The following is a 22,820-nucleotide window of genomic DNA, read 5'->3' on the forward strand; positions in this document are numbered from 1 at the left end:
CTTTCACCTTTCGCCTTAAATCTATGGCTTCTTTAAAAAACGTGTTTTTTTTTACCAGAAAGGGAAAAAAAAAGAAAGAAAAAAAAAAAGAATTGGTGGTGGGCGCATGATAGGAAACACAGAATATCCACCCAAATAGATTACTTTGTGGTAAAAGATCTTTAAGAACCCAGGAGGCATTACTGAAAGCCACCCTAAATATTCAGCACGGATGCAATGAAAACCTTGCTCCAGTCTCACGGCATGAAATATTTCACCAAGCGCGGCGGGGCCCACACTGCACCCAGCCCAGTTGCTCCCATGCTTGTAACACCACGCACAAAATATCTCCGACAACAAGCGATACTCAATAAGAAAATTGCATCCTTTGCCTAGGAACCCATCTCACCCTCAAGCCCAACACAAACAGTCGTAATCAGTTCCCTCACCTTACACTACAAAGGAGGACCCAGCATTGGGGGGGGAGGGGGGGGGGGGTAGGCACTGCGAGGGAGGGGGAAGAGCAACGGGGACCCGGCTTGGAGGGACCACTGTGAGGGGCGGGGGCAAGGGGGTGGGGGAGGAGAATAAAGGGGTAACAAGAGGAGGAAGGGAGAAGTCAAGAGAGAGTTAGATTTAACTCTTCGGGTTAACGGAATCAAGGGATATGGGGAAAAAGCAGAAACGGGGTACTGATTTTGGATGATCAGCCATGATCATACCGAATGGTGGTGCTGGCTCGAAGGGCCGAATGGCCTACTCCTGCTCCTATTTTCTATGTTTCCTAACTGCTACGGGAGGAGGGGGGTGGAGGGGAAATTTGTATCTCTGCGAGCACCATTCATGGGCGAATATTTGCATACCGTGGCAAGGTATGCAAGCAAAGAATTTCAGTGACAGTAAAGTATTCAATTCAACATCATTCCCTGCACCCAGCAAAGTCAGACCCACACACACAGCAATGACAAATAAAATCACTTGTTATACCTGCCATCAAAATATAAAAAGCAAACTCACACCCACATCACAGACACAATATCGCAGGCAGCATCAACATACAACATTAATACCCATCACCTGCAGTGCACAAATTCATCCTGTCATGCACAATCACTAAAATAAAACACTCCCATTCATGTGGGATGTAAAAGTGGGATAACATAGAACTAGTGTACGGGTAGACACAAAATGCTGGAGCAACGGTCACAGTGGCGCAGCGGTAGAGTTGCTGCCTTACAGCGAATGCAGCGCCGGAGACCCGGGTTCGATCCCAACCACAGGTGCTGTCTGTACGGGATTTGTACGTTCTCCCCGTGGATTTTCTCCGAAATCTTCCGTTTCCTCCCACACTCCAAAGACTCCAAAGGTTTGTAGGTTAATTGGCTTGGTAAATGTAAAAATTGTCCCCGGTGGATGTAGGATGGTGTTAATATGCGGGGATCGCTGGTCGAGGGTGAACCTGGTGGGCCGCTGGATCTCGAAAACTAAAACTAAAAAACTCAGCGGGACAGGCAACATCCCTGGAGAGAAGAGAAGGGTGGCGTTTCTCTCCCTCCTATCCCCATTCGCCTGCCTTCTGCCCAATAACCCCTGTCTATCCATCTCTCTCTGCCTTATAAATGTCCATTGACTTGGCCTTCTGCAGCAATGAATTCCACAGATTCACCACCCTATCCATGTTCAGTCCAAAGACCAGCAGCCCACCACCCGTTTCATCAAGAGGGGGAGGAAGTTCTTGAGAAAGACTTAAATCGAGAACAATTCCCCAGACACACACGCCCCCTAAAGTAGAAATCATCTCCAACTCGCACTGTTTCAGCCAAACTCCGACACAACTTCACCCATTGCCTGGTGATTCCCTTGTGCGGAAAAACTACTTCAAAGTTTGCACAACTCCGACCACCTCCTGTGGAAGAAATCCCAAGATCGACACAAAATGCCGGAGACAGGCATCATCTCCGGAGAGAAGGAATGGGTGACCTGTCGGGTCGAGACCCTTATTCAGACTGAGAGTCGGGGGGGGGGGGGGGGGTTACAGGGAGGGAAACGAGGGTTACAGACGGTGATGTAGAGAGAGAGAGAGAGGGAGAGAGAGATATAGAACCCCCGCCCACAGATTCGGGTAACGATATTATCTCGGGCTCCAGAAACGAAACACAAAAGCTTTGCAAAAAAACAACGTGGCACAAACACAATGGCAGAGCCAGGCTTTGATGGCTTCTGGAAACAAAAAAAAAGTAAGCCAGCAGTAAATCATTGCTACATAGCTCATTCACCGTTCAGGCTGGAGTTCTTCATCGGCCACACTTGACAGATTATATTTCAGTGAATCACCAGCTCCAGACATGTATCCATCATGTAATGTATTTGAGCCCGCTCAATTTATCATTTCCACTGCCAAGATTATTCAAGCAGGGGAAAAAAAAAAAAACATTTACACAGCTCCACAGAACGCTTCTTCTCCCCTGCCCGTATAGATACTAAATCTTGGTTTTAAAAACCAAAAGGTGAGAGCCGACAGTGTGGAGACTGTGGGGCTGGTGCTGAGCTTGAAACGTTATAACAATGTATGAATATTTGATTTCTCCAACTTCATGTATCCCCGGCATTCCCTCTCTCTCCACCCCTCCCCCACCCAAGTTGCACCAGCTTCTTGTTCTCACCCGACAAACAGCTAACAATGGCCCGTTACTCATCGTTACTCTTCTGCATACCTTTCGTTCATTTGTTCTGAAGTAGACAAAAAAACGCTGGAGAAACTCAGCGGGTGAGGCAGCATCTATGGAGAAATGGAGTAGGCAACGTTTCGGGTCGAGACCCTTCGTCATTTGTTCTGTACCGCTCTCCAATCACCGTCTACAATCTCCCCTTTCCCGTGACTTTCAGTCTGAAGAAGGGTCTCGACCCGAAACGTCACCTTTCCCTTCTCTCCGGAGAGGCTGCCTGAACCGCTGAGCTACTCCAGCTTTTCGAGTCCATCTTCGGTTTAAACCAGCACCTGCAGTTCCTTCCTACGCACTAAATCGTGGCTTGTTCTAACCCGCTGCACGCAAGCTATCTCCTGTGCTGTCGGTCTCACCCCCCTTCACCAGGCAGGATCAGTCCCGGACACCACACCAATGCAGAAGGCAGGTCATTCAACATCAGCCATTACTGAGCGGGGGAGGGGGGGGGATGGAAATATTACTCTTTGATTCCTCGGCTGAATTCACCAGACATTGTGGCTCCTTTATTCAAGTTGCATTGTCTGCAGCCATTTTTGAAACTCGCATGAAGAGCTGTAAAATTAATCCAAAGTGTTGCCAAAGCCCAGAGGGATTACTGGAGTGGAAATATCAAAAAGGATTACATTTCGTTAAAAGCAACAGAAGTGAGTCAAACCTTTCTTTTCTCCCCCCCCCCCCCCCAAATCAAAATTCAGAGATCTCTCTTCAACTGAACAATTATTCGCAAAACTCGCTTTCATTTAATGTGATAGTTGAGGCAAGTACAATAACAGCATTCAAAAGACATTTGGACAGGTAAATGGATAGAGGGACGTGGGCCAAATGCAGGCAGGCGGGACTAGTGTAGATGGGCATATTGGTCGGCATTGGCAAGTTGGGCCGAAGGGCCCGTTTCCGTGGTGTGTGACTATGACTCTAAATGGACACAAAATGTTGGAGTAACTCAGCGGGACAGGCAGCATGTCTGGATAGAAGGAATGGGTGATGTTTCGGGTCGAGACCCTTCTTCCTGCACAAACTCTATGACTCTTATCAGGATGTACATCAGACTTCAGTACCACTCGCTACATATGGACACCTGTACAGAGAGATAAGCAGCCGACTAAACACGAGGCATGACCCGATACAGTCTTTGCAGATGTGAGAAGGAAATGCAGATGCTGGTTTACACAGCAGATGGACGGACACAGATTGCCGGAGTAACTCAGCGGGTCAGGCAGCATCTCTGGAGAAAAGGAATAGTTGACGTTTCGTGTCGAGACCATTTCTTCAGACCAAGAGTCAGGGGAGAGGGAATCTAGAGGTGTGGAGAGGTACAGAACAATTCAATGCCGGCACCGAAGACCAAGGAAAGGTGGATCCCACAATGTATGTCGGCCAGCTCCAGCCTCCCTCCCACTGGTTTACAAAATGCCGTGACGATAACCTGAACTCAGGCTACAGGCAGCGTCACACGGAGCTGGAGTCGATACATCAGTCTTCCCCCAATTCTCTTCTCCCCTGGTGGCACAGACTCCTTGCCTTGCAGTTTCACAAGACAGCGGTGATCTCGAATCAAGAATCTATCCATCTCTGCCTTAAATAATACGATGGCAGCATGGTGGCGCAGTGGTAGAGCGGCTGCCTTACAGTGTTTACACCGCCAGTAGACCCGGGTTCAATCCGCTTCAACTTCAATAGACTTATTATTGCACTACTATTGTTTTTGTGTGTGTGTGTGTGTGTGTGTGTATATATATATATATATATATATATAACATATATATATATATCACACATATATATATCACACATATATATATCACACATATATATATCACACATATACATATATAAATATATATATATATATATCATACATATCTATCTATCTGTGTATGTCTGTGTGTGTGTGTACTTGTGGATATGTGTGTGTATATACACACTGAACTTTTTTCCTCTCGTTTATCATATTGTTCACAGTGTACTGCGTATACATATTCTGTTGTGCTGCAGCAAGTAAGAATTTCATTGTTCTATCTGGGACACATGACAATAAAACACTCTTGACTGTTGAATCTTGACTGAGGTGCTTGTCTATACAGAGTTTGTACGTTCTCCAAGTGAGTTTTCTCCGAGATCTTCGGTTTCCTCCCACACTCCAATGATGTACAGGTTTGCAGGTGAATTGGCTTAGTGTAAATGTAAAATTGTCCTGAGTGTGTGAAGGATAGTGTAAGTGTGCAGGGATCGCTGGTCGGCACAGGCTCGGTGGGCTGAAGGGCCTGTTTCCATGCTGTAACTACAAACCAAGTGTAAAAATATCCATTGACGGCCTCCACAGCCGTCTGTGGCAATTAATTCCACAGATTCACCACCCTATCCACGTTCAGTCCGAAGGGACTCGATCAGAGTCCGACCACGCTTCTCATCAAGAGGGGGAGGAAGACGTTCTTGAGAAAGACTTAAATCGAGAACAATTCCCCAGACCCCGATGAGATAATGAAGGCCCACAGAGCCTGGTGTTCTGAAGGAAGAGAGTGGAGATATTAAAGAATAAATCACAATTAGCCCCATGGCAACACACAGAAAAACACACACACACACTCAGAAACACACACACACACACTCAGAAAAACACACACACACACACACAGAAACACACACACACAGAAAAACACACACACACTCAGAAACAAACACACACAGAAACACACACACACAGAAACACACACACACACAGAAACACACACACACACAGAAACACACACACACTCAGAAAAACACACACACACTCAGAAAAACACACAGTCAGAAACAAACACACACACACTCAGAAAAACACACACACACTCAGAAACAAACACACACAGAAACACACACTCAGAAACAAACACACACACACAGAAACACACACTCAGAAACACACACACACACACAGAAACACACACTCAGAAACAAACACACACAGAACACACACTCAGAAACAAACACACACAGAAACACACAATCAGAAACAAACACACACAGAAACACACACTCAGAAACAAACACACACACACAGAAACACACACTCAGAAACAAACACACACACACAGAAACACACTCAGAAACACACACACACACAGAAACACACACACATACACACAGAAAAACACACACACACATACACACAGAAAAACACACACACACACACTCAGAAACAAACACACACACACTCAGAAACACACACACACTCAGAAACACACACACACTCAGAAACACACACACACAAAAACACACACACACACACAGAAACAGAAACACAAACACACTCAGAAACAAAAACACACACAGAAAAACACACACACACAGAAACACACACACACACAAAAACACACAGAGAAACACACACACACACACCAACCTGTGCTAAAGTAGAAATCACTTCAAACTCGCACTGTTTCAGCTAAACTCCGACACAACTTCACCCATTGAATGGTGATCTCCTTGTGCGGAAAAAACTACTTCAAAGTTTGCAGAACCCCAGCCACCTCCTGTGGAAGAAAGCCCAAGATCGATACAAGATGCCAGAGAAACTCAGCGGGACAGGCATCATCTCTGGAGAGAAGACACTCACTTAAGTGTCAAGTGTTTCTCTAACAGTAGGGAGGGAGGTTGAGAGGCAAACACATTCATTTCAACGTGCACATATTTCCAGTTCCAGTAGGGGTCAGTCATTGTGTGCCGTTTAGGAAGGAGAGAGAGACTTGGTTTTAGGTTGTCGGAAGGAACTGTAGATGCTGGTTTATATCAAAGGTAGACACAAAATGCTGGAGCAACTCAGCGGGACAGGCAGCATCTCAGGAGGGAAGCAATGGGTGATGTTTCCGGCCGAGACCCTTCTTCAGACTTTTAGTCGATTATTAGACTTAGCTTCTTTGCGCTGCACCAGTCAGCGACCGGTGGCAAACCACCGCCATGAGACACAATAATGAGCGAATAAGCGCACGGTGAAGTGATTGCGTTTGCCTCCCCACAGTTGGGGAAACACCTCGACATAACGAGGGTCTTCTCTCCAGAGATGCTGCCTGTCCCGCTGAGTTACTCCGGCATTGCTGGCGTCTATCCTTGGTGAAAGACAGAACTTGGAGTCGAGTGGCCCGGGAAGTGAAGTGAAGTGTGGATCTCAGCACGGAGCGATCAGCAATTACCCGAGCACAGGTGTTACAGGAACCAGCTGGAAACTTCCTTCACAAGTCAGGCTGAGCCGAGGCACGGAAGAGACGGGCAATTTATAAAAGCAGGCTGCTGATTAAAATTAAAACAGTGGGCAGATTAGCTGACAGGGAACGGTGAATTGTCGGGTGAAAATTATGGGGTTCCTCCCTGCTTGTTTAGTGACAACAAATCACTTGGCTGATTTATGATATGCGGGGAGAAGAAAAAAAAACATTGGACCATGAAGCATTATTCTATACGTAAGCACACACACACACTTACATGCACATTGACACACACACACACATACATGCACACACACACATACATGCACACACACACTTACATGCACATTGACACACACACACATACATGCACACACACACATACATGCACACACACATACATGCACACACACACATACATGCACATTGACACACACACACACACACATACATGCACATTGACACACACACACACACACATACATGCACACACACACATACATGCACACACACACTTACATGCACATTGACACACACACACATACATGCACACGCACACATACATGCACATTGACACACACACACTTACATGCACATTGACACACACACATGCACACACACACACACTTACATGCACATTGACACACACACAGACACGGACACTGACACACACACACACACACACACACACACACACACACACACACACACACACACACACACACAGCGGCAGAGTTGCTGCCTTGCCGCGCCAGAGACCCGGGTTCAATCCCGGCTATGGGTGCTGTCTGTACGGCGTTTCTACCTTCTCCCCGTGACCGCGTGGGTTTTCTCCGAGATCTTCGCTCTCTTTCCCGCACTCCAAAGACGAGCAGGTTTGCAGGTACACAAAATTGCTGGGGAAACTCAGCGGGTGCAGCAGCATCTATGGAGCGAAGGAAATAGGCAACGTTTCGGGCCGAAACCCTTCTTCAGACTGATGGGGGGTAATCGGCTTGGAATAAAAATGGAAAATTGTCCCCCAGTGTGTGTGCAGGATAGTGTTAATGTGCAGGGATCACTGGTCGGTACAGACTCGGTGGGCCGAAGGGCCTGTTTCTGCACAGTGCCTCTAAACTAAACTCCATTACATCATGCCTAGGTGGTATTACAGGACACAATTTACCTCTTATCATTGGTAAATAGATGGTTGAAGCTTGATGATTGCTCCAATTGTACCAGCGAGAACTGTGTATTAATGTGAGGTAAATGGCTTCATTTGTAGAACAAGCTGATCTGGAGCTGTTCAGCAATAAAATCACTATCCATCCACTAATGGTCTCAATCAATGTTTCAGCGTGTTTTATAATGACATAGGAGATTTTAAAATGATTAAAGCACAGCGAACAATCCCTTTCTCGCTCGCCCGCACAGAGCTCTCTGGAACAATTTTTTTTTAACAGCTAAAATGAAATACTCTCTCTCGCTATCTGTTGGAATCACTCCAGCCCTGGTCTAATGTCACAATCGTGTAAAATGAAATCTCTTTCTGTTATGTGATGTGAAGCCACATGGAAACACTTGGCAGAACATAATGCTGGCAACTAGTGGAGCTAAGATAAAGATTGCTGGCAGTGAGATAAGCAATTTAAGAGTACAACTTAAACTGGAAAACTCCTGAGAAACAAACACAGGCAGGACACAGATGATTTACATTTATTATTTTTTTTTTTTTTAATTATAGGGCACCGAGGGACACTGTACACGGAAATAGTTCCGCATTCAGTGCCCACTGCCAGGGATCTGTTCATGGACTTGGGTTCACATCCACATCCTGTTCTTGCCCATTCTGGGGCCACGCGGTAGAGTTGCTGCCTTACAGCGCTGGAGACCCGGATTTGATCCTGACCACTGGTGCTGTCTGCACGGAGTTTGCACGTTCTCCCCGTGAGTTTTCTCCGAGATCTTCGGTTTCCTTCCCACGCTCCAAAAAGGCGTACAGGTAAGGTAGGTTAATTGGCCTGATGTATGTGTAAAAATTGTCCCTAGTGTGCGTAGGGTAGTGTTAATGTGTGGGGACCGCTGGTCGGCGCGGACACGGTGGGCTGAAGGGCCCGTTTCCGCGCTGCATCTCGAAACTAAACTAAAAAAAGCTACTGCCACACAGCGCCAGAGATCCAGGTTCGATGCCGACCTCAGGCACTGCCCGTGTGGAGTTTGCACCTTCTCCCTGTGACCACGCGCGTTTCCTCCGGGCGCTCCGGTTTCCTCCCACGTCCCAAAGGCGTAGGGGAGTTTGTAGGTTAATTGGCCCGTTGCAAATTGCCTCTTGTGTGTAGGGAGCAGTTGTGAAAGTGGGATAACATTGGATGGCGTCAATGGGTGATCGATAACCGACGTTGACTCAGTGGGCTGAAGGGCCTGTTGCCAAGCCGTATCTTTCCATCAATTAATTCAAAGCCTTGTCCAGCATTGGGTCACAGTGATGAACCAGAGATGCTGTTGGAGACAGTATCGACTGCACTAGATATTGTAGTCGATCCTGGTCCAGTTAGGTGCTTGCTAGAAATGATTCAGAAATATATGGGAGTCAACCAGGGGAAGGATTTATACTGGGGTATCCTGTCTCCAGGGGCATCCTATACTGGGAATACTGGGGTATCCTGTCTCCAGGGTTCGATGAAAAAAAGTAATTGCAACCACATCATCTAAAAATTAAAAAAATCTACCAGTAGCCATACAGGGCACTTTTACACAAATAACAATGTGTTGGTCCTAAGATCATAAGTGGTAGGAGTAGAATTAGGCCATTCGGCCCATCAAGTCTACTCTGCCATTCACTCATTGCTGATCTATCTCTCTCTCTCCTTGCATCGATCGCCTCTTCCCAGTCTGAAGAAGGGTCTCGTCCCAGAACGTCACCTGTTCCATTTTCTCACGAGATGCTGCCTGACCCGCTGAGTTACTCCATCTTGTGTGCAAACCAGCAACTGCAGTTGTCGTTAAATGTCACCGATCGCCCGTTCCCAGTCTGAAGGGGAATGTCCCACTTAGGCAACTACCAGGAACTAGTTTTAATGGAATTTGCCTACGACACCTGGTGACAACCTACAAGAGGAAAAAATGTCACCAGTGTCGCTGAAAATTTTTCAACGTGTTTTGCGTTTTGCGGTATTCGCCTGTAGTCGCCTCAGTGGGACAGGCTCATGAAGAAGGGTCTCGACCAGAAAACGTCACCTGTCCCATTGTCGCCAGAATGGCTGCCTGTCCCGCTGAGTTGCTCCCCCAGCATTTTGTGTCTCTCTCTATGGTCCCTTCCTACACACGCCGTTACATGACTGTGGGGAGCGATCATAAATGTGCAGAGACGTGGCTCGAGACTGAGAGTATGGGAAGGGACCACAAAACCATTTTGACACTTCCATTATCGTGCATGAAATTCATCATTAGGGCATATTGTTTAAATGTATACAGCTGATTCAAGCATCAAATTGCCTTCTGTTATTTGTGTTGTCACTGCTCGCCACATTAACCATTGTCAGCCCTTTATTTGATTTCACTCAGCAGCGTGATAAAACTAATATTTTTATGCAGTAACCACAAAAAAAAAAAAACCAACATCACCCCTCCCTGCTCATCAGACAGCAAAGGTGTGCAGCGATTGTCTGCCACTTTGATTTAAAGGCCAGGGCCGGTGTTGACCATGTTATTGAACAAAATGAAGCATATCAGGCAACTCCTGGGACCAGCACAGGCTCATGTAGAAACAGATCGAGGATCCACACTGTCATCCAAGTACAAGTGAATGAAAATGGCACACGGCGAGGGATTTGGAAAGGATTTAATTCACAAAAAAAGGATTTAATTCACAACCTTTAATATAGGTCGGAAATCTTTGAGTTTTAGCTTAGCTCAGAGGTAAAGAATGCTTAAGAAACATTTGGACAGGTACATAGTCAAGTCACATTTATTTATATAGCACATTTAAAAAACAACTCTCGTTGGCCAAAGTGCTTTACATTTGTTATAAGAATAGCACAACAAAACAAACTACATACATATATACATGTAGCCCTCACTCAGAGGACATCAGGAAAGGCTTGAGAGTATAGATAAGTCTTTAGTCATGACTTAAAAGAGTCGATGGAGGGGGCAGTTCTGATGGGAAAGATTTAGAGGGATACGGGCCAAACGCAGGCAGGTGGGGTAGTGAGTGTAGGTGGACATGTTGGTCGGTGTGGGCAACTTGGGCCAAACTGTCTGTTCCTACGCTGTATGGCTCCTTGACCCTCTCTATCTCTCTCTCTCTCTCTCTCTCTATGACTTTAAAGGTAACAGGCTCTGTGGCCCACCAAGTCCATGCTGGCCATCATTCACCCATTCACACGTTATCCCACCTTCTCATCCATTCCCTACGCACGAGGGCACTTGTGTCGGAAGGAACTGCAGATGCTGGTTTAAACCGAAGATAGACACAAAAAAGCTGGAGTAACTCCAGCATCTCTGGAGGGAAGGGATGGGTGATGTTTCGCATCGAGACCCTTCCTCAGACTGGTCAGGGATAAGGGAAACGAGAGATATAGACGGTGGTGTGGAGAAATAAAGAACAATGAATGAAAGATATGCAAAAAAGTACAGATGATAAAGGAGACAGGCCATTGTTAGCTGTTTGTTGGGTGGAAATGAGAAGCTGGTGCGACTTGGGTGGGTGAGGGATAGTGAGAGAGGGAATGCCGGGGCTACCTGAAGTGAGTGAAATCAATATTCATACCACTGGGCTGTAAACTGCCCAAGCAAAATATGAGATGCTGTTCCTCCAATTTGCATTTAGCCTCACTCTGACAATGGAGGAGACCGAGGACAGAAAGGTCTGTGTGGGAATGGGAAGGAGAATTAAAGTGTCCAGCAACCGGGAGATCAGGCATATGCTGGTTTACACGGAAGATATACACAAGATGCTGGAGTAACTGAGCCGGTCAGGCAGCATCTGTGTAGAAAAGGAATAGGTGACTATTTTTGTTTTACAGAGGCCACTTAATTTACAAACCCTTGCATCTTTGGGATGTGGGGGAAAACCAGAGCAGCCGGAAGAAACTCACGCGGGTCACAGGGAGAACATGCAAACTCCACGCAGACAGCCGCTGAGGCCAGGATCGAACCCAGCACCCTGGCGCTGTGAGGCAGGGGTTCTACCAGCTGCACCACTGTGCCGCCCCGGTTTAATCTTGACATTATTGTTTTGTTTAGGAAAACATCTCCGACGACAGAAATTGCTCTTTAAATGATTAAACCACATTAACTGAATCAACACACACTCTCCTGCAAATCAATTAGCTCATTAAAAGACAGAACACACTTCCATTTGTGTAGTGCCACTCACAACCTCCAGATGTCCCAAAGCATGTTTCATGGCCAACGGAATACTTTTAATTGCAGTCACTGCTGTGAATTAAACTTTGCCCCTCTTCCTCGTGGACATGGAACTTTCGCAGTAGGTCGAGCATTAAATTCTCCCACAACATGGCAATGAAACTGAAAGTCTCTCTTCTCCTCCTTCAGATGCCGACAAGGACAACACGTTGTTAATCCAGCAAATTTTGCCTTCTTACTCTGATGGAATTACAAAGCGGCAGCTGGCATCACTAAAGGCTACTAACTAATCCCTAATCAGCACAACTGCCTGTGCTGCTCATCTCTCGAGTCGTACAGGCAATAAAATGGACATATTCATAATTGATATTTTTACAACTATTTAAACGATTACAACCCTCGAGGGCGGCACGGTGGCGCAGCGGTAGAGTTGCCGCCTTCCAGCGCCCACGGTGCCAGAGACCCGGGATCGACCCTGGCTGCGGGAGCAGGGTCTGTATTGAGTTTGTACGCTCTCCCCGTGACCTGCGTGGGTTTTCTCCGAGAACTTCAGTTACCTGTCAGACTAATTGAAGAAGGGTCTGAAGAAGGGTTTCGGCCCGAAACGTCGCCTATTTCCTTCGCTCCATAGATGCTGCTGCACCCGCTGAGTTTCCCCAGCAATTTTGTGTACCTTCCACACTCCAAAGGCATGCAGGTTTGTAGGTTAATTGGCTTGGTGTAAATGTAACCATTGTCTCCGGTGTAGGGTAGTGTTAATGTGCGGGGATCGCTGGTGGGTGGGGAGAAGGGCCTGTTTCCGCGCTGCATCTCCGAAACTAAAACTGGACTTCAAGGCTTAAAATAGCTTTGTTAAACAAATTTCAACTCATATTGAAAGAATGGCCCTAAACATCCTCCTTGCCTGGAAGAAGGTGACATGAGGAACTGCAGATGTTAGAAACTCGAGCAAAACACCGAGTGCTGGAGGAACTCAGCGGGTCGGGCGGGGTGGAGGAGATTGCAACCTTCACGTGGTCCACCCTGTTTCAACGAATGCAATCAACCTGGCGTGCACAAACAAAAGATCAAACAGAACAAGTTGTCTTACAACTTTAGGCTGTGCACGCCATACGCAAGAAGAAGTGGGTCGGGCAACATCTTACCCGTATCCACCTTCCACTTGCTAGTCTTTGCCTTACCCCCACCTCGCTTTTCCCCCCCCCCCCTCCTCCACCTCCACTACTATCAGTCTGATGAAGCGCCCCAATGGGTAACGTCACCCGCCCATTCCCTTCACGGATGTTCCCTGCCCTGTTGGCTTTTAGTGTAGTTTAGTGTAGAGACACATTGCGGAACCAGGCCCTTCGGCCCAACAAGTCCGCACCGACCCGCACTCCCCACACACCAACACTATCCTACACACACTAGGGACAATTTACATTTACACCAAGCCAATGAACCTACCAACCTGTACGTCTTTGGATTACGGGTGGAAACAGCAGATCTTGGAGAAAACCCACCCGGCCACGGCAAGAATGTACAAACTCCGTACAGACAGCACCACAGCACCCGTAGTCGGGATCGAACCTGGGTCTCCGGCACTGCAAGCGCTTTCAAGGCAGCAACTCTACCGCTGCGCCACCGTGCTGCTTCCTCCGGCCTTTTGTGTTTTGGCTGGAAGATGTCTCGTGAATATATACACTTGGCATTTAAGTCAAGATCACCTCGTGCGTGCGTTGTAAAATGATACCAGTCGGAAGACTGCCATTACCTCACTATTTCTGAGCTGAAGGTAGTGCAGTGCATATCAATAACGTCAACAATTATATTGCACGGACCAAGATTGATGCTTGGAAAGACTGAGGTCAGTTGTAACATGATCCTTCTTTGTGTTACACTGTGCTGCAGAAAGACTCAGCAAAATCAACTTGGGAGCCCATTCAATGAGATCCCAGATAAAGCTGCACAATCTTCCAGCGGCGTTGAACAAGCCACTGTCATTAATCAGAACAGGAAAATTTTAAATACTGGACATCAGTTCAGAGTTGCCCATGATCTTGCAAACTCCAGACCAGTAGTGCACCATGAATAGTAATGCTACCAGTAATGCAGTAAAGTGGAACCAAGCACAGTCACCGAAACAAATGAGGAGTTGATCCTTGAGGCAGCTTCATGTTGTAAGGTCATAAGGGATAGCAGTAGAATTAGACCATTCGGCCCTTCAGGTCTACTCTGCCATTCAATCATGGCTGATCTATCTCTCCCTCCTAACTCCATTCTCCTGCCTTCTCCCCACAACCTCTGACGCCTGCACTAATCAAAAATCTATCTATCTCTGCCTTAAAAAATACCTGGCCTCTACAACGTCCTGTGGCAAAGAATTCCAGATTCACCACCCTCTTACACAGGAAATTTCTCCTCATCGTCTTCCTAAAAGAACGTCCTTTAATTCTGAGGCTACGACCTCTAGTCCTAGACTCTCCCACTGGTGAAAACATCCTCTCCACATCCACTATATCCAAGCCTTTCACTGTATGTTGGTGAAGTACTTTAAGTTGGATAGCACAAGGGCCACTCGAATGATGTTACTAGTTGAGCGAGGAACAATGAGATGACGAACTATGACTATCACACAAGGAATGCACAGGTCCACCACCGGTTTTCCATCATTCTTGGCTCCAGACCCGTGGATCCCATTTCCTTGACCAACAGAGAGTCGTCGAGCAGTAACACAGTGGTCTGCCTAGGCTGCCGGGGGGGCCAAGAAACTAGCCCGCAAAGTTGGCCTCAGAAGTCGGCTATGAGAGTGAATCCTGAGCCCCGGCCACAAGGGACAAATTCGGCACGCTGATCAGAAGTCCGGTCAGGGAAGTCCCAATGAGGTCAAGATCGGCCCCCTCACCCGGCCTGGGCACCACATTTGCAGGGGGACTTCCGGTGGGGGCTTCAAGTGCACCCTTGGAATTCTTTCCGATGCCGGATCATGAGTTTCTGGGAAATCAGTGGTGGACCTGTATCAATACTATTCTACATTACAAACAGGCCATTAATAGTGGGGGGGGGGGGGGGGGAAATAGTTTTCATGAATAAGTCCACATCCTCCTACTGGTATTTAGTTTAGTTTAAAGATATAGCATGGAAACAGGCCCCTCAGACCACCAAGTCCACATCGGCCATCGGTCATCCATTCACACTAGTTCTATGTTATTCCACTTTCTCATCCGCATACTCAAAGCAGTTTACAGAGGCCAATTGACCAACAAATCTTTGGAATGCAGGAGGAAACTAGAACACCCCGAGGAAACCCATGCGGTCACAGGGAAAACATGCAAACTCCACACAGATAGCACCCAAGGTCAGGATCGAACCTGGGTCTCTAGCGCTGTGAGGCAGCAGCTATGCCACCGTGCCACAGACTAATCATCATAGACGGGTCCTGCCAATAGACAATAGACAATAGGTGCAGGAGTAGGCCTTTCGGCCCTTCGAGCCAGCACCGCCATTCAATGTGATCATGGCTGATCATCCCCAATCAGTACCCCGTTCCTGCCTTCTCCCCATATCCCCTGACTCCGCTATTTTTAAGAGCCCTATCTAGCTCTCTCTTGAAAACATCCAGAGAACCTGTCTCCACCGCCCTGAAGCAGAGAATTCCACAGACTCACCACTCTCTGTGAGAAAAAGTGTTTCCTCGTCCCCGTTCTAAATGCCTTACCCCTTATTCTTAAACTGTGGCCCCTGGTTCTGGTCTCCCCCAACATCGGGACCTATTCCTTTTCTCCAGAGATGCTGCCTGACTCACTGAGTTACTCCAGCATTTTGTGTCTATCTTCAACAGAAGCGTTAGAGGCTGCTTCGAGGCAAAATCCCTCAGCCTTAATCACAAGGATTGAAATCCCACATTACAGGTAAATGCACACTGTAAGCTAGAAGCAAAAATTACATTTAATCACGGTGCTTTAATCTTTTGTTAAAATGCTTATTTTGCAAGTTATCTTGTGCGATTTGACAGTGCCAACTTCCATGTATGTAGCTGCAGCAACTCTTTGAAATAAGCAAGAACTCATTTTAAATCCCACCGGGCTATTCGACACTGAACTGGATTGAATCATGCTCTCAACTCCTGGAATGAGATTTACACTCACAATCAATGAACCAAGAGAGTGTGGTCCTGCAACATAAACCACTTTCACCCTATTTCACCGATGTTACACAATTTAAAATGCTCTCCTCAAGGTAAACAAAATTTACAATGCCTCTAACTACTGAATGAAAGACACAGCATAGAAACAGGTCCACTTGGCCCACCGAGTCCATGCCAGTCATCGAACAACCGGTGACTCCAGTTCCGTTACCCCCGCTTTCGCATCCATTCCCTGCCCAATATACAGGGGCCAATTGACTCACAAACCCTTGCACGCCTTAGAGATGCTTGGAGGATACCGGAGCACCCGGAGGTAACCCACGTGGTCACAGGGAGAACGTGCAAACTCCACGTGGACACATGTGTGGAGTTTGTGGTCGGGATCGAACCTGGGCCCCCCCTGGCGCTGTGAGGCAACAACTCTGCCCACTGCACCACCATGCCAACAATTGTCGAGTGTCTTTTCATATTTCAGGGTGCACTCGCTGTGTAGCCTCACAGGTTAGATGCCAGTTAAACAATGCTACTAGTAAATGAGCCATATATTGGATCATAATATGGGGATGACAGATGGCACAATGGGCTAAGTGTTCGGCTGGCAACCGGAAGGTAGCCGGTTCGCATCCCGCTTGGAGTGCACACTGTCGTTGTGTCCTTGGGCAAGACACTTCACCCACCTTTGCCTGTGTGTGAATGTGTGTGAGTGATTGGTGGTGGTCGGAGGGGCCGTAGGCGCAGATTGGCAGCCACGCTTCCGTCAGTCTGCCCCAGGGCAGCTGTGGCTACAGAAGTAACTTACCACCACCGAGTGTGACTGAGGAGTGAATGAATAATGCGATGTAAAGCGCCTTGAGTATTAGAAAGGCGCTATATAAATCCCATCCATTATTATTATTATTATTATTATCACCCCCTCAAGCAAAACATGAATTAATATTGCAGAGATCTGAACTATTCAGATCACGTAAAGCAATGGTCAACTATACCAACACTTGCCATGGCTTCTTCGACGGCACGTCCCACATTCAAAAGCTTTCTAACGTTGATAGGCAAAGGCAATAAGTACACGGTGGCGTAGCAGTAGAGTTGCTGTCTTACAACGGCAGAGACTAGAGTTCAATCCCGACTACGGGTGCTGTCTGTACGGAGTGTGCATGTTCTCCCCGTGACCTGCATGAGTTTTCTCCGGGTGCTCCAGATTCCTCCCACACTCCAAAGACATGCAGTATTGGTAGGTTAAGTGGCTTCAGGAAATATCGCAAATCGGCTACAGTGTGTCGGATGGTGCTAGTGTGCGAGGATCACGGGTCGGCGCGGACTCGGTGGGCCGAAGGGCCCCGTTTCCACGCTGTATCTCTAAACTACACACTGGAATGTCTGCACGTTCCCATCCAAATCACACCCCCATCTGCCACTTCATCACCGCTGCGTTTAATTCTTGTTCCCTGGTGGCACCGTGCATTCATCACAGGGACAGCAACGGATCAAGGAAGCAGCTCAACGCCTTCCCAAGGGCAGCTTCTCCACCCTCATCAAGAATTGTCGGCTGATGTCGTCCCCCCTATTGAAATCGCAATCAAAGGCTGCAATGTCACACAGTATACGTAACAAACTGCCATGATTATTTTTCCCCCCACTATTGGCTTTGACCCGAGTATACTCAGGCGTGGCACTGAACAGGTTAAACGACAGAAACATGGAGGGGAAAGGTTTAGACAGATAGGGTCCAAATGCGGGCGGGGAGGACTGGTGTATTTGTTTTTGGGGCTTCTCGATCGGCATGGCCAAGTTGGGCCACAGGGCATGTTTCCATGCTGTGCTGCTCTTTGACGCCTATTTTTTGCTACCAACAAAATAAGAAATCAGCAGCGTTTTCTATCCTTCAATTTTGTTAAAACAATTCAAAAGATGTGATGAAATCTGCCCAGCAACGCCATCAAAATGAACATGATCCCTGCTTGATGCAGATAGATTAAGGGCAGAAGAATAAGGAGTCACAAGTTCCAAGTGTTTGTTTTACCCCGTTGAGTCCAGAACTGGCTAGTCATTTGCCAAGCAGCCGTTCTCACAAGTATATTAATGATATTTTATTTTGTTTTAAAGTGCATGGCATCCAGAGGGACTATTTATTCCATGAATAAAGATCTCGTCACTCAAGTGCATGGATCACTTGAGTTACAAGATCTTGCAAGTTGAATAATCCTCGCGTCCACCTGCCTCATTGTGTGGTTTACCATATAACAAAAATGTAGACATTTCAATGGGAACAGAATGTATTTAAAATGATGATGAAATACACTGAAGGTCACGGCAAAGCTCTTTTTTAAATCGTAACATGAAGACACTATTGTGTGATAAGGAATGTAACGTTCTGAAGAAAGTGAAGCATCAGGACAGGACATATATCACTGGAAATAGAGTATGTCCAGCACAATAAGCCATTAAGGGCTGTGGACAATCTTACAAAGTGCTATCTATAGTGAAGCTGTAATTTTGCAGATTTTAATTTGAATAGTGATTTCTGCAACATCAATTAGTGGCCTTCAGTATATTTCATTCTTGCACAACGGAGCAAAGCATCTATCCTCATGGATTACCAATGTATTCGCAATACTGAGCAACAAGATGGCAAAAAGAAAAACGGTGCATCTTAAACCGAGGCACCATTTGAAAGATTTTAATATTTATAGATGCGGTGGTCAACATTTCCTGGCATTCCACATCAAGTGTGGTTCTAACACCACTTTAACTCAGATTACAACAGACTGCAAAACAATGGGCATTCACAATTAGTCTTCCAGGCACTGCATGTAACACAGTGGCGAGCAAAGATACTAGAGCCTTCTACGATCTTTGGTGCCGAGCGACACAAACTCCCTTTCGTTTTGGGGAGACGGGTGAAAACACAACTCAAATAATTGAATTTATATCAACGCCTCTCGCCTGCGTTCTGCACATTATTGACGGGCCTTGCAAGTTCGTGCATAACAGCGTGTAACACAAAATTACAGGATCTGTGTTATGGATTACTGGATAGGACAGGCTGGAGGGATATGGACCAAGCACAGGCAGGTGAGACTAGTGTAGCTGGGACATAGAGGGTGTGGGCAAGTTGGGCCGAAGGGCCTGTTTCCACGCTGCATCACTCTATCGGTTCATTGCAGGGCATCAATGCCTCCAATGCAACCTTCATACTTTTTTAGCTGCATTTTCAATCGAGCATTTGCGAATTCCAGATTTTGCATGCAAAGCTGAAGTATTCAAGGAGGGTGCAATTTAATTTTAATTTAATTTTTTTTTAAAGTGAAACGCCATCCTGGGAACAAAAATGTATCTCGAATAAGGAGGAGATTTAACATGTCTACACTGTGGTGCGATTACTGCAAGGTTGTGTGCCCATTAACTCTGAATAAATTATACTAAAATGGGACGCAAATTCTCACCACAAATAACAGCAATTTCTGATAAAGTTAGAAATAAAAAATAAATTTAAATATAAATTGCTTCCCCCCCCCCTCCCCTCACTGGAGTAAAGTCATTTTATGACGCAGTCATGTTTTTCTGATCTTATTGTGGGAAGTATGTGATAGCTGTACTGTTTATTGCAGTTCAGTTAACAGCATTGTATTAAACAACATAGCAGCTCATTATAAAAATCACCCTCCCTTTTATGCAAGCCAATGTGAATACTCAGAGATTAAAAAATAATGTTGGCTCGCATAAATGTTATCTACGGCATTATGCAACAACTTTCCAGCTATTGCCTTCAAAAAGTAATGGCTCGACTGAGAGAGAGAGAAAAAAAAAGATTGATTTTATTGGTTCATGCCTCTACTCATTTTGTAAAGTACAAATTAATGCGAGATAATGCCTGGGTCAAACACACTAGCGAAAAGGTTCAAAATTGCAAAACAATGCATTATTAATAATGCAAGCTCAAAGCAAGTTACAAAGTGTCGGGACGGACAACTCTTTTGGCAATTATGTCGAGAATGAAGCACAGCACAATGCTGGAGATGATATTAATCCAAATAGATGATTTGTCACCAGCTGGACAGTTGTGAACTACTGGACCACATTTTAAATATACAATTAGGAACACTGCAGAAGAATGGACGTTGTACTAAAGGTTTAAGAAGGACATTGCCCAAATAATTTAATTTGATTACAGCTTCTTCAGACCCAGCTATATGGGGTACTTAGGTGAAGATAAAATGCTTGAATTTCTATGTACGTAGCTAAATTTAAAAAAAAAATTTAAATACTCTTGGAATCATAACTATGAAGCAACACTTGTTAAATATGCAATGATGAAAGGATTTCACAATTAATTAAGTAACACTGACTCTTTAAGAGTTGCATTTTATACTAATTCCTCAAAGCAGCACTGTTCAAGATTTCTTTTCTCCCCCATGCCTGGAGTACATTTAAGCTGCTGAGTCAACAGAAAGATAAAATAAGGTTTTATTCACTTGTTATTCCAGAGGGACAAGATCTGGCAATGCCCAACAGATATATTAAAAGTCTGCTAATTTTAGGAAAGGATCGTTGTCCATTAACTCTAATAACATCATTACAGGAACTTATTAATAGATGCTGTAATTGCAGTGAATATCAGCCGGCTCCTGGATAGCAAGACCTGCATGATCCAAATAAACTACATGTTACAAAACGGCAGACTGGACACAAACAGACCCTAGTGTCATCACAATGAATCAATTATTTTCTCATCATTTATTTTCCTTATTATGGATCCAGTGCTGATCAAATGAATCGATACCATTCTAAAGAGTTTGCCAGGGTTTATAGTGTAGGTCTGACATTTCAGCAGAAAATACCACAAATTATATTAAGAGTGAACAGAGTTTTTTGCATGCACATTTGCAGTGACACAAAAGTATATAAATATATATATTTTTTAAATAGCAACATTTAGACAACCTCTAACCAGATGAACAATACACATGCCACAATGCTCCACTATGAATCTGAAAAGTGAAGTCATATGCATATCCCACTGGTGTAGCTAGAATAACTTTTTATGCAATAGGTTGAATCAAAGAGGATCACCATATCTCATTGTCCCTCTCCCCTCAAGGAAGCTATACATTCACACAAGCAATAAGGACAATAATTCGAACCATCCATTGCAATGTAATTTTGCAAAGCAACGTTAACTAATAGTGTTTCCACCTGTTAAATAAACAGTTCAACAACCAAAAAATGCATGTGGCACACCACGAAAGGAACACTCAGTGGCAAGCAGAATTCCACCCATAGACTTCAGAATGTCGTCTCAGTACGACTCATAGTATCACTAATACGAGATTGGAAATAAAATGAAACACTCTGCCAAGTGTTATTCTGAACAAATGGCCATTTCTTCCTACAGATGTCACTGACAAGATCTGATGGCTAAAAAGACATGCTTCATTTTGGAAGGGAGGAAAGATGAAATTTGGACAGCATGCAGAAGAATGCAGCGTGCAGCATGCCTACAATATTCTGTTGTGTTGCAGCAAGCAAGAATTTCATTGTCCTATCTGGGACACATGACGATAAACTCTCTTGACTTGACTTGACTCTTGAAGAATGCACATCCAAGAGATATCAGTTAGGCCGACTTACACTGCTTGTAGCACTATTTCTACACAAGAACTGTGATACCCGAGGGCAACAGGGTTAGGGCGCATGCACTGGTTTCTAAATCAAAGCCCCATGGAACATTACCAGAAGTTATGTCCCATCTCCAACTCAATGGTTACTCACGACCCAGTCTAGAAAAATAAAATTACATTCCTCCTCAGTAATTACATGAATTTTGAAAAGTTGCACAATTTAGTCCGACAGCTTACAAAAGACACATGTAAATGAATGAACTGCTGGAAATGCAAAGGATAAACTGATCAATACTGGTCATTTGGGAGACTTAAGTAAAGTAATCATTTAAATGGCATTTCATCCACTAGTTCCAGAATTCAACAAGCAATCATTTCAGGACAGAGACCGTTCATAGTTGTTCCTCAGTTGGTGCTGATGGAAGGGATTCTATCCAATGCTGGTAAATGGAGCTGGTCCCATTGAAATAGAAGTCACCCAACTACAGATTACTGAAGAGAGCCAACCATCGCCGAGGATTCTGACAACATTACCCAAATGCACAAAAACATGATTCCATCTTCAATACAACTTCTTCAGACCATGCTTGGCTCAGCGCTGCCATTTCCGCTGCCCATACTCCAGAATGTCATTTATAATTAGCATTCAATGCAATTTATATTAATCTATGACAGGCATTTGGCATCATTTCTTTCACAGAGTCAAATCTGGAGAGTTTTTTTGGGGGGGTTTTTTGCACCTTCCCCACTTTTGTTGACGTCCACGTTTGATGCAGATGCATTAGTTGGTGGCGTTTCAACCACCCGGCTCACTTCTTGCCAACTCTAGTCCAAATCC

At 45.5% G+C, this 22,820-nt stretch overlaps 1 protein-coding gene across 1 annotated transcript in view; it reads right to left on the reverse strand.

Moving 5' to 3' along the window:
- auts2 (activator of transcription and developmental regulator AUTS2) overlaps window positions 1-22,820 on the reverse strand; it is a 1,005,438-nt gene that overhangs the window by 981,317 nt on the left and 1,301 nt on the right.

Source organism: Amblyraja radiata, chromosome 28, assembly GCF_010909765.2.
Source record: "Amblyraja radiata isolate CabotCenter1 chromosome 28, sAmbRad1.1.pri, whole genome shotgun sequence".
Taxonomy (NCBI): Eukaryota; Metazoa; Chordata; class Chondrichthyes; order Rajiformes; family Rajidae; genus Amblyraja; species Amblyraja radiata.